We start from the raw sequence: 14,206 nt of genomic DNA on the forward strand, positions 1-14,206 counted from the left end.
CACAACAGGTGTAATCACTCTCCATCCTTCCATCACATTTATTCCCTCTCTGCTAGCAGTAGAAATTTTTGCTTTGGGGAAGCAGGAAACTGTATTCCACCAACATAAACATATTCTTCTGTCATTCAGACACTGATTTTAGAATTAGCCAAAAAAGTTGAAGGTCTATTTTACAATAAGAACAACTCAATTACTGGAATCTTTAAAGGGAATAAGTCGCAGTAAATATGAAACAAGTTTATGATAGTATTCAAAAATAACTACTGCAGGGTAAATTTACATAAATAACAATTGTTCTTTCAGAATCCAAAGCACTATATTTATTTTCTTCTTCAATAGAGTGCTTGCTGCTATATTTCCATAACTATTAATTTTGGTCTTGTATTAATTATTATTTGTATTATTGTTATTTGTGTATTAACTGTGGAAAGTATTGGCTTTTGAAAACCTTCTGGAAATTTCTTACAGCTGTATTGTATCATGTTTTTGCCCTAGAATTTTCAAGGCCATCTGTATAAGGCAGTTGGAGGCCACAGATTCACTAAGGGACACTGGATTTGTTCTGTTCAGTAGAACAGGAACTCCAGACACAAGGGCTTTGGGATATCACACCTTGATGTATGCAAATATATACACAAACTACAGGATTGTTTCCACATGGTGATGTATTCTTATCTTTGAGCATGCACAAAAATGTTTCCACAAAGTGTATTTTTTGTAATGGCTTTTTATAAACAGGATTTTGTCTGCAGGAGTCTATCTGAAAAGAGATTTCTTTGTCAACTGATACTCCTCCTTGTGTTGAATCCATCATTTATTCCTCATGCAACTCTGGAAAAAGAGAGAGGTGGACTGTAGCCAAGTCTCTAGACGCTCCGGAGGACTCTGGTTTTACACCCTGTAAAGAGATTGATGTTGTGCTTGCTGCAGAAACACACAGACTGTTTGTAGATAAACAGGAGAATCACACAGCAGCGTGTGAGGAGCGCTCCCAAGGGCTCCCACTGACCTGACTCCTCCTGTATTTTCATGGGGGAGCATTTAGAGAAGCCCTGAGTCTCTGTCTGTGGGGTTTATAGAGCAGTAAATAAATTGGTGCAGCTCTTAGCCGGGCTGGAGCTCTCCATCCACACTCTGCCCTCCCGGGAAGGGTCAAGAGAGCAGCTGGATGAGAGGGCACCGCCTGTCAGCTTGGAGACTCCCACACAGGATCAAGGCAGGCAAACACCTTGCTCCTCTAGCAGACTTCGAGAGGGTTTACAAATGGCAGAACCACACTTATGTGGCTCAAGAGCTCAAATGAAAAGCAGGGGCAGTGACAGAAACTGGCTGCGGGAGCTGGGGCAGTGTGCCTGGAGAAAGCAGACCTCTAGCTCCGGCAGCAGCAGAGAAGAACAAGTAGATGTTATTTGAAAATTATGATCTCCACCTTTCAGTTAGGTGAACATTTGGTGCCTCACTCCACCTTTCTCATAGATAATGGTGGCATGAAAACCTTCGGCATTTCTGTTTTTCTCAAGAAAGAAAATGTGTTGGGGAATGTTTACACAACTCCGGCTCATGAGCTGGTCTACAATTAGGACAGGCTTCTTCAAACATAAACATGAAATATTTACAAAAGCAGGCATGTTAAAAACCAAGAGAAAGGAGTGCAACTGACCTCCTGGGTTTGGCATTTGATTTTAAAACCTTTCCTTTCCCTAAGGATAAGAAGTTTGAGGGAATGGATGCAGTTAAGGAACAGGTTAGGCATCTCTGTCCAACATCATTTCTAGAATAATCAAGAAAAATGGATCTCTTTAAACTGCCTTTTGCTTCTCCAGTTAGAAACTTGAATATTTGTTCTATGCTTCTTTGTTCTGTGTTGCAGATCAAGTGTGTTGTCCCTGAGGACAATTCAACCTGTTTATTCTGTAAATTTAAACTGAGAGAAGCCCCCAGGCCCTGCAGGGTTGGGCAGTGTGCTCTCTTCGCATGGGGCTCATCACCTCCTGCGCACATGTCCTGGGCTCTCACACGAGTTGCATTTACTCCTTTCTCTCACTGTCCTCTCTTCATATAAATTGAAGGTGCCTTTTTTTTTTTAAACCATCAGATGGTTTGCTTTGTCTAGCAGAAGTAAGAGCTTGCATTGTTATTTCTGCCTTAATAGCTCAGCAGAGGTTTCAGTCTATTTGAAGATTCTCGTAATGATTTCGGTGATTTTTATGTGCATACAGGGGGGATTTATTGATGTATGAAAGCCAATATTAAGTGTCAAAGACAGGAAATAAGAAATGTGCCCATGTATGCAGGCTTTCTGTGTAAGCCTACTGCCCATAATCAGTTGTTAGTGATGTTGATTTTTCTGTTTCGTTCGTGCCATAAGAAGTGTTTCAGAGAGGCTTTAGAGCCCCACAGAATCCAGCTGTGTCTTGTGCACTCATTGTTCATAGCCTGGTGATGACAGGAGCTATCAAAAAATACCACAGGAGTTTGGGTCAGGGTCTGTGTGCTGATTCTGGTTCTTCAGCTGAATTCCCCTCAAGTGTTTTCTGGTTTTTTACAGTCTTTCTCCCTGTATAAGCTGTTAGTTCTTCGTTTATACTGAGACCATTATCTTTTCTAAAGCACTTTTCTCTAAAAACATCCTGCTTCTTTAAGCTTCATAGTCCCAAGTCCGCACTGGGGACCAGCTTCTGTCCTGCTGAGACAGGAGGGAGCAGGTGGCATTCATCCTAGAGGAGCTGTGATCTAGTACAAGCAGGAAAACTACAATAAAAAAAGACAAATTAGGGTTGTATAAAGAAGCAACGCAGTAATTATGGCAAACTTGATAGCTGGCATTATCCGCATAGCCTGATAGGATGGAGTGTCTTTTGTCAGCCTTTTTGTTTTTCTCTGGAGCACTGGTCCAGCAGTTTGCTGGAATGTGGTGTGTGTTGCTTAGCCCACAGGAGAGGAGGAGGTGTTAAAACAACATGGCTTCTACAAGGCTGTGGGTTGGATATCAGAGCAGAAAATGGAGCTGCAGCTGGCCTGTTCAGGATGTTCAGGACAATTAACAAACATGGCTCTTTGTTCACGTCCTTGCTGCACTGTTAGACAACACCCAGGAAAAGCAATTCTGCATTTCCATATCGGGGTTCTGAAAGAAGAGATGGGGATGAAAGCTGTTATCCCTCTGAGGAGAATGTTTCCTGTTTGGTAGAGCGCAGCCATTCTTTCTGATGCAAGGAAAACTTATTGGTGAACAGCAAATAAACCTTAACAAGAAATATCCAGTGAAGGGTAAGAGGAAATAGAAAGCTCAAGGGTTCTGGCATGAGCACATACTTTACAAGCAGATTAAAATCACTGAAAGAACATTTCACTCTTCTACTGGCAAGTGAGCTGTTTAACCAATGAGGTGTTGTATTCATTTTTTCTTTCCTGTGCAGGGAAAAAACAGCGGAAAATTCTTATGGCCAGGTCTCTTCTCTGACTTCATAAATCTCAGCTGAGATTCAGAGGACTCAATAGCTTATTCTGTACCCTCTGATCAGGATAAATCCAGACTCTCTGTTGTGTTGCCTCTGTTAAATGGGTGGAGCACACTTTACAGTCCTTGTTCTGAGGTTGTTCAGAATTGAGACCTGCTCCTTTCAACGCCTTTCTGGTTCACATCCAGAACCTGTCCCCCCAAAAGAAAGGCCCAGCAGAGGTTTATGTGTGGGATCTTGCACTGAGTCGTGGCAGCTGTGGTGCACGTTGACTCTTGCTCCCAGGGCCAGCAGCTCACACCTAACCTCAGAGGGTACTCCTTCTCATGCTGCAGAATATTCCTATTGAAATGTCATGGGAAATAAACAAGAAATGGGGACAGTTCAGTCTCACCCTGCTGCACCAACCCAGGGTTAGTAAATGGTGTTATCGAGGCAGCAGCTCTGTTTCCCTTTCCCAAGGCAGTTAATGGCCCCGGCAGGCAGAGCAGTAAAGGGTGGATCTGCCTCACTGATGGGCCTGTCACAGTTATCACTCAGCAGCTGCAAAACAGTACCGATGGACTATATGGAAATTTAGGCACGTAAGTGAAACCGTTTACTAAGGCTCTGCTTTCAGAGTTCGGGGTTTTGTTTTGCCTTATTTCTTGCAGACACTTTCTGGAGTGGGACATCATTACAGACCTTTTCAAGACCTCCTTCAGTTCTAGGTCAACAGTGCTACGTAAACCCTCCATAGGCCTAAACCATTTGTAATATATCAAATATGTGTAAATTCTGTAGACAGAAAATACCTTATTTCTGTAGTATTTTCTGAAAACATACTGAAAATTCACTTAAAGACTTTAGCCAGAACTCACATGCAAAAAATATGCTTCCTTCTCTGCATTACAAGAAAGCAATTAGTGAACACTGGAGGCAACAGCTTTTGCTAATCAAAAGAGCTGAGTTCAACTTGTGTCTGCCTAAGCAATTCTGTTTTGGAAGAAAAAGGGAAACCAGACAAACTACTGGACTATTAATTAAAATGAAAACATGCCATGCAATTAATTCTTTTAAAAGCAAGAATTTTTCATTCATAGTGCAAATGTGTTAGGAAAATGACATGGCTAATACTCAGTCTTTGAACACTGTATTATGTGAATGACTTTTAAGATTCAACCTTTCAAGTTCATGTCCGTTGGTGTTAAAGTATTTTTTATTTAAATGCTTCTAGAACATTGAAATCACATTTTCACCACCCTTTTCCATTTTGATCTTACTATTTGGTAGATTTTTCCATCTTTGCTTCACCATCACATGCTTTTCATGCTCCATAAGAAGAATCCGGGGAACTTTAAACAGAGGCTTGAGGAAGAATAGGTCTTTTACAGTTCTCACTGTGTTTGGCTGGATAAGTATCGTCCCTTTTTTCTTCCTCTCCTCTCTTTTTTGTCTTTTACTGTTGTGATGTTATAAGACATAAGGAAAATTCAAATTAACTTAATGTCTTTAAATATTTTTCTTGTTGCAGAGAGCAGGCCCTACAGCTTGTCCTGATAGTTGTATTTCCAGCTGTAATAGTTCTGATTTAATCTTTAAATGAAACATCCCAACACAGGATTTGTTATTATTCATTTATACATTAGTATTGAGGAAAAAAATCTCTCCTGGTATTTGGTGAGATCCAAACTGAATTCTTGACTTTGCTGCAGATTTCTTGCTTGTTCATGGGAATTTGTTGAGTCTGTACACCTGAGATAAGTCTTTTGATGATATAAATATTACGCAATTGTAGTAGTTATTACTCTATTGTTGTTTCTATCAGAGCAGTCAAAACCCCAAACAAGAGCCTAAATTTTTAATTTCCCTACAGTCTTTTGACAAAGCTTTTGCCTCCAGCTGAATACAGAGATCTTGGTTGTTTGATAGATGCATTTTAAGGGCAGTTGAGTGTTTTTCATGATTGGTTCATCAGTATGAACCAACCAATATATTGACAGACTAGTGAAAGATGGCATTTAATGATAATTTTAGTCTTGGGGTGAAGGGATGAACTTAAAGATTTCTTTAGGTCCTTTCAGCCTATCTTTGTCTGAAGTAACCTATCATAGACTTTGCTAATGTTCAATTAAAGAGGGAGATGTAGCAGACAAAAACCTTCAACTTATTTTCCTGTAGTCTCCACAAGGATAGAGTTTAGAGAGAGAAGAATGTATAATCCAATGTTTTGCCTGAGATGTGATGTCTGCTTTCCAGATTATCAAAATGTCAGTGGTAAATTTTTCTAGTTTGTTTTCTCTTTTATAATTAAGTTTCCTGTCTCCCTGTCATGCTCCCACCCCCCACTACCATTTTTGTTCATCTCCCTCTCGAAGGAACCAAACCAACAGGCCAGTTTTCCTCCTGCTGTGAAGTTAAAAAACTCAAGATAATGTTAAATTCACATGGACTGTGCTGCTCTGCCAATCTCTGAAATGTCATTGCCTGGGCAGCCTGCTGGGCTCAGTTCAGCACCACGGTGCCAGGACTGCTAATAAAAAAAGAATAAAGGTTAATGAGGGAGGGAGGGAGGGGATGGAGGATGTGCTATTATCCAAAAGCAAGTTGTCTGCTTTCTATCTGTAAGGTTTGCTCAAGGCCTAAGGTTTTAATTTTTTATTTTTTATTTTCTCCCCCTTATAGCAGGGTTTTTCTTTCATCCATGGGGTAAATCACAGTGGATTCACTGGACTCACTCCAGTATCTTGCCTTCAGCATGGTGTCCTCGGTTTCTCCAGTAGTCCTTGAAGTTATGAATGAGTTATCCTCATCTGGCTCTGCGTGATTGTAAGGCATAAATGAGGTCTTCTGTGGCTCTAGAGGTCCCTGTTTCTAGAAGCAAAAACCTGATCATGCCCAGGGCCCTCTCTGTTAGTGGAGGTGCCTCTTGTCCGTCCCAGTGTAAAGTGGTTCCTGTGCCCTGGCACATATCACTGTGTGTTTGTGGCATGAGGGTCTTGTCATAACAGGGTATTTCTCTCTTCATGTTGGGTGGTTGCTCAGTTTTTTCACCTATTGAGCTCCTTCAGAAGGATGTGCTGCTGTGAGCAGCCTGTGTGCAGTGCAGGGGCTGACTGGAAGATAAAGAAAAGCCAAAGGCCATCAGACACAGGTTTTTATTCCTGTCCACCAGCGCACAGTAGCTCCATTTCAGCTCTAACACACCTCCACGGGTGGAGGACGCTGCTCCCACCATCTGTCACTGCCCCTCTCCTTCCTGCCATGCCCTTGTGTGTTGTCAGATCTGGTGTTTGTGTATTTCTTCCCACATAGAACTCTTCCATGCAAATGCTCTGTGCTGTGTAACGCCATGCTCTGAGCTTAGACTGCAGCTGGTTCCCTCTTCTGCCTTGTGTCTCTGACAGTGACCTGACCCTGCTGCGCACAGGAAGCAGATCTGCCCTTTTCCTCCACCTTCTACATCTGCTTTTGTCACTGCAGTCACAGCCGGCTGGTCACTGCCAAAAAAAGTGCACGTTAGGATTTGTGTGGGTCTGTGCATCTCGAGCCTATGAATTTGCTTTTTATGGTGAATTTACAGTGTTGGGATATTGCTGGTACACAACCACATAGCTTTCAACTGCAGCTGAGACAGACAGTTAAGTGTCTGTCCCAGGATGAATTTTTATTTTTAGAATTATGAAAAATAACTTACTTTACAAAAGTAAGAATCTGTCTTACCTCCCATTCCACCTTTCTTTAGTAACCCCCTGGAAAGCAGACAGGGAGGCTGACAGAAAAATTCTCCACAGCAACAAATAACAGGTTGGAATCTGACAGCTAGAAAATATTCTTAGCTGTAAGTCATACTTATGGTAGCGGAGAAGTCCGAAAAATTCCACTTTTTTATTTGTTGAAAAGCTGGTCCCAACTTAGGTGATTGCTGTAGTTATTGCTTTTCTCCCTCTTACTGCAAACTGTTTCGGCAACTATTATTTTACTGCTTTTTTAACCATTAAAAAAAAATTTCATATCACAATAGAAACAGTTTAAATTTGTGTGAGACCAGGATAAAAATGTATAAATGGGCGTGCATATAAATACAACAGTGAAAGTACTCACCCATCAGTGTATCCATACAGATACACAGATTTACCTATAGATATTCATTATAGAGAGATCAAAAAGACCAGGTATTGCTTGTCAAGGTTTAATCAACTGGAATTGAAAATTAAATTAAAAACAAGAGGTGTCACAACTGCAACAAACAAAATGGTTCCCAGAATTTGCTTCACTAGGAGGTTATCCTTTGTTATTTGAAAAATTACAGAAATTTACAGTAGTTGCTACCTGTTTATAAATTGAGTGGGAGGGTGGTGGGAGGAAAGCTTATTTCTTTAAATCCTCCATTGCCATCAGTACATTAATAATGGAGAAAGTAAATCTCTATTAAAAAAAAAAAAAAAAGAAAAAAGAAAAAAAAAAAATCCACCTTACCTGAAGAGTAGAGGGAATTTGTTTGCTCTTTGTTTTTTGACTTTGAGTTTTTAAATTTAATTCATTAGACTTGAGCAAAATTACGAAACAAAGTTCAAATTCAGCAGTTACAGTCATCCTCCAGCTCTCATTTAAGTCAATGGAAGTCTTGACAATCCCTGTGCATTGCACAGTGCTGGAGGCAGAATACACAATGAGAGGGAAAACCTAATCTAAGTGTTATACGTAGATACACCCAAGTGTTGCATGAAATGATTCTGTAGACTGTTGTGCAATGTAGTAAAAAATGTGTGACAGTAAAATATAACCAGGGCTACTGCAGAGAAACACCACAGAAATAAAATAGTTTAGAGCAAAATAAAAGAAATGAAACCAGATACTATTGACAAGAAAGTAGAATACTGTGGTGAGAAGGAAAAGACCATGCTAAGCTGAGTTTTTGGTTAAAAATAATTTAATATACAGCTTTATATTTTCAGTCATAAAGGACAGTGTTTTAGAGCCTTCTTCAAAGGACGCCACTATTGAGACTAACTCAAAGGAACTTTGAAACAGAAGAGCAAAACTCCCTTGAAGGCAGGGACCAAGAGCTCTAATTTGCTTTGCAGAAGCGGAAGGAACAAAATTCATGCAGAGATCCCTCCCATTCCCTTAATTTTTATAGAGGATTTTCACAGTCTGCTCTGAAGGTGCCTCCCTGGGGTGCATTTTTCCAACCCCCGTTATCAGCTCTAGTGCGGCACTGCTCAGTGATGGGTAATTTGTCAGACAGGGAGCGAGGCTGCCCAGGCTTGTGTGTGTGTACAGATACCACATCCTGCGTGCCAGACCAGGCATTTAATTGCTCTCGTCGTGCTCCTATAAACCCCTTGCAGCCTTTTCAACAGTGGTTGCTCTCATTTACATAAACACTGTGGAAGTTTGCTGGTGCTGATGCCGTGTCCCGATTGCCTGAAAAATTAAAGGCAGGAGGAAGGATTCCCTTCTCCCTCTCAGAGGCCCATCCATGGGGACATCAGCTCCTAGAGAGGCTGTTCTGTTTGTCAGACCTGAAAAAGGGACATGTGTGTCCCTATACAGGTTACAAGACAATGAGCTTATGGCTCAGAGTTGATTTTCATTTTTTTTACTCTAACCCTCTTGAGGGAGGTGGTGAGAGAGGGCAACAAGTCTCTCTGTTTTTTGATCAGGGACAAACTCAGTTTCAGGCATATTTGAAAAATGAAGATTCTGCTTCCTTTATTGTATCTGTTTAGAAGAGCAAACAGAAATTATGTTCCACTGATGTTCAGTGTCTCTAATTGTAATTAAATTTCTGACAGTGAACAAGTGGCTTTGTACTCATGATTAATGAAAAAGTTTGCTAGTTCAGCTGCCTCTTTTTCATGAACTTGACTGAATTGGCATTTAGAATAAGAGGCATCACAAGGAAAAGGCATGTCTTCTACTTATGGGAAATAAATCTTGATTTCTTTTAAATATTATTTAAATTAGACCCTTCTGGCCGTATCCATCCCTGCTCTCATTCTAACCAGCAGTTTCAAAAGATGAGTGAGTGACTATAGTCCTTGTTTTTATGAACTGCAGTTAAAAATCCACGAGTTTTCTTTATAGAAACGGTGTCTTTTGAAGCTATGCATGAAATGCCTTTTTTTTTTTCCCTGGGTTATAAGAACCACTGAATTACTCAGAAATTCAGAATCCACATCCATTTCTATTATCATTGCTGGGTTTGCTTAAGTTTAATACTTTCCTTGTCAGCTTCTTTTGTCTACTTTAATATGATTTTTATTTACTCTGTAGCAGCAAATACCCAGAACACCTATATTTGATTGAAATTTTACCATCTGTGATCTTCATATGTGTGGGACGTGTCTGGTAAATTGGAGTGTAACACTTTCCTGTTTTGCTGTGGCTGCAGATGGGAATTCCTTTTTGATGAGCAGTTGATTTTCTCAAGGTGCTGTAGGATCACAGCACTGCAAGGTGGACTTAGTGTCCTCCAAATGTGAGTCCTTGGGGTTCTCCAAATACATTCCCCTGACTCAAGGCAGCTTTCCTTGAGATTTTTTTTCCCCCTATATTTTAAAGAGAACTGAACAGACCTCACGAAAAGTTTTAGTGGAAATTTCCTGACATTTATCCCAGTTACAGTCCAATATCTATTACTTAACTGGCAAGAAAACTAGATTCCTAGAAAACCTGCTGTGTCTCTGTTTTTCATGTGAGGCTAAAGGTGGAGAGCTAAAAGGGTTTTTTTGGAGGTGGCGTGTGCAGGGTGGGCGGATCTGAGCTGCCTTTGGGTGTGCTGGAACCAGAACTGTGGGAAAATCCCGGGCACAGACTCTGGGACTGGCTGCGCGTGGGCCAGCATGGGTAGAAATACCAACACTCCACCCAGCATCTATCCCACACTGTTTCCACTCTTTCTGCCTATCAGTGGGTGCAAATTACTACCCTTATGAATGTTGTTACTATATTAACCAAAAGCAGACCAGATCCTAGTGCCTTGTGGTGGAATTCTGTCTGGGATTGTCAGCCTGAAGCTGGAGATGGGAATTATGCTTTTTTAGGCAGGATTGGCAATGACTTGGGAGAATTTAGGTGAATCTTGACTTTGTGCTGCTTGTCAGGGGTATGGTTCACCTGATGAGTCGATGGAGGTGTATCCACCCTAACTCCTGCAGAATTTTGGTTTATTGTCCTTGATAGTATTAAAACTGGATAGTAATTTTGATGATCGTTTTTTACTATGTAGGTATTATTGAGATCAATGTACTGAGTGCTATTGCTGAAACAAAAGCAAGGAAAACAACAGGAATTTTGAAGAAAATCATAGGAAGCATTCCAAATGTTCTCAGAATCTATTAAAAATGTAATTAGGAAAGGGAGGATGTAGTTGTCTTCCTCCCAGGAAACACATGGCACTGCAGGACATTTATGGGTGGTCTTTGGGCTCAAAAGCATAAGATGAATCTCCCCAGGTCCCTGTGGATATCTGTAGGAAAAAAATCCCTCCTTACCCTCCACTGGGAGGAAGGTGAAAGGACCAGGATGCGGAGATCACAGGCTGTATAATCAGCACCTTCAAAATAAGAACCTTCACAGAGCCTTTGATGATGAATGAACACCTGTCATATTGAATATACACATTCTTGGGGAGGGAAGGGAGTCTGAGAAGGTAAAAAAGTACAACTTTTAATTTAAAAAAAAATCCAAATTTTGCATTTTAAGAACGCCAATTGATTTTCAAGTGTTCTGTGGGATTTGACATATGGTTTTATTAAGTTAGCACAATTATCCTGGAACCACTTATGGACAGCACTGACAAATGCAGCTCTTGGGAATGTGATTATGAGAAGACACTCAATGATTCTCAAGTGTTGTCTTTAGTAGTACTTGAGCAATTGACTCTGCAGAGTAATGAGACATCATCTCCACACTATCAAGATTCTGCCAAGTAATTATTTCTTGAGCTCCAGTTCTGTACAAATATTTAGTGGCTTTTGCAGTGCAGTCACATTTGAGATTGTGAGGGATGTTCCATGACTGTGAAACTGCACAGGGATGGGTTTATTTACATGGGATTGTCCAGGCAGATGTTGGAGCACTCCACCAGGCAGATGTGATGTTTGTTTGGCTGAAGTGCCAAGCTGGCCAGGAGCCTTGTGGCTGCAGCAGAGCTGTTTTGAGTTCAAGATGATTCACTCTGCCTTTCCAGAGGCTTTGTGAGCTCGGGCTCTACGCCCTGCCAAGGGGGCTCAGCTCTGGAGCTCTCATGTGCCCCGCTGGCTGAGAACATGAGGAGTTTACACCAGACACCATGTGGATTAGCCAGGATCTCTTCCTCTTCCCCATGGCCTAATCCAAATCCCAGAGGAGTGAAAAGATGATTACCCACTTACTTCATTAGTCTTTCAGTCAGAACTTGGTAGGAGAAGGAATTCACTAGGACTAGGGTATCCTGCTGCCAGGCATTCACACAACTGATCTTAGGCTGCCTGTCCTTACTGTGTCACAATTCTCTGATATTTTCTACCTTGATATAATACTTAATTTTTCCCCATAATTACAGCAACTACAATTACCACTCCAAGAATTTTGCCCATGACTAGTTTCAATCTGTTTGAAGCTGCTTGTATACCAATGGCTAATAAATTCTGAATGTGCAGTTTTTAGCAAATCTAAAATGTCAGAAGTTATCTCAGAGTCACTGAGTTTCTAAAACTTGTAATAATAATAATAATAATAATAATAATAATAATAATAATAATAATAATAGGCAGCCTAGGCAGAGGTAGGGAACAGAATATTTAAACTTAGTGGTTATTTGTGAAGGAATAGGAGCATCAGGATCTTAGTTTTCTGGGATTGGAGAGTCAATATAAAGATTCACATCAAAAAATAGAGAACTGATGAGAATTTATTCAACACGGAGTAACCCAAAAGCAGAGACTTATAATTTTGCTTTACACAAGTCCCTTAATTTGTACATTATCAAGATTTGAGACTGACTTTTGCAGGAAATTAGTATGGAATAGGGTGCAACTTGGGCTGTTTGCCTTATTTTATACATTTTCTAAAATATCTACGTATTTCAGTATAAATTCGTCTGATAACTTTGTGGATAATGAAAAGTGTGTTAGGGCAGTGAACAGCAAAACACAATTATGTCCAAACTTCTAGAAGGTTCGCCTTGTGTTATTCTATCCATCTTGTTTAATGGCTGGGGCTGATGGCGCTAAACAGCATGATTATTTTGCTTTAAGCGTTTAATTTCGAAAATTTTGTTGATAAGAAGGGTGCGCCCTATGTTGTCTCGCTCGTTGCAAGACATGATTGAAATCACAATAACCTAGATCAAGGTGCTCTGAGCCTGACATTTAGGCAGAACTGGTGTTGGTGAAATCGCTTGCAGGGCACCCTTGGTCCAGCAGCACAAGGCTGCAGCTCATCACACCAACCCACCGTGGTTTCCAGTTGTCTCAGCCTAAATCAAAAAAACCCCTGGAAGGGATATCCCAGTGCTAACCACACGAGTGAACCACTGCTCTGAATCAAGAGCAGAGTGCCAAACTCTTGCCTGGAGTTAATGTTTATGGCTGGTTTTATAAGCTGCTGGAAAGCAGGATGTATTGCTACACCCTGAAGTATAATGGTGCCTGTGACTGTAATAAACTGCAGAGCCTCCTCCCAACCTTTTGGATTAAGTAATAAAAGAAAATGATTAAGAGTGAAATTCCATCATTTATCTTTTGTTGAATAAAAGACTCTTTTTTTCCCTCATCCCAGCTCGCTAACAGCGACAGCCATGAAAATGAATGATTTGGCTTCACCCAAAATGATGGATAATCCTGCTGGAAGAGCATGACAATGATAGACAGACATCTTCTGAAGGAGAAGGTAATAGAAAAGACTGACACTTTGATAGGCACCATGATGAACAAGCCCTGGGGGGCTGTGAGTTAATAGGTTAATAGAAGTGCTCCAGCTCTCCCACCCACTTCTGTCTCTGTGCTCCTTTCGGAGCTGCTGGAGCAGCAAAATAACATTGTGAACATTGTGAGGAGAGGTGCACTTTATGATTCACCGACGTGCTTTTTTGTGTATTCCTCAACACTGTGGTAAAACAAAGAACTAAACTGCCTCCTGAAGTGAGGTGTGGTGAAAGCCCACCCTGCTCAAACCTCGTCAGAGCTTTGCTTTTCCCTCCTCCATCTCTCAGACATTGCTTGCAGGTAGAACAATGTCCTAAGGGTATTGCACAGGTTGAATTTAGTCACCTGGGAAATAGCTCGTTGGAGCTCTGCTGAAGTTGATGGTGGGCCACATTCTGATGTGGACTTAACCAGAATTTAGCCCAAGTAGTTTTATTGACATCAACAAAATATGTGCCTGGTTTCTTGGTCAGCTGCCAACAGAAATATTTGAATATTATGGAAATAAGGAAGTAAGATTTATTCAATGTTTTTTAAAACTTCTTCGAGTTTTCCTATTTATTCCCTTTTTTTTCCCTCATAAAACTGTAAATTTTTTTATGATCACGCATAACATTTATCAATGTGTATTTCATTTCTTATTGTATGTATTTATTTCTTTTCCTTATTAATGTCTGTTACAAGAGGTTAGGACTTTGCAAGCCCCACCATCTTGGCTAGCAATTAAGCTAACAGGTACTATACAAGTTTTTAATGTCTTTTGCATTACAGACTATTATGATTTGAACCAAGAGTTTCTTACTCAGTTTTTGCAGCCAACTACAAGAACGGGTCTTGACATGAATGGCT

The sequence above is a fragment of the Chamaea fasciata genome, unplaced genomic scaffold (assembly GCF_029207755.1).
Source record: "Chamaea fasciata isolate MVZ Bird 193981 ecotype frontalis unplaced genomic scaffold, bChaFas1.0.hap1 SCAF_11, whole genome shotgun sequence".
Classification (NCBI taxonomy): Eukaryota; Metazoa; Chordata; class Aves; order Passeriformes; family Sylviidae; genus Chamaea; species Chamaea fasciata.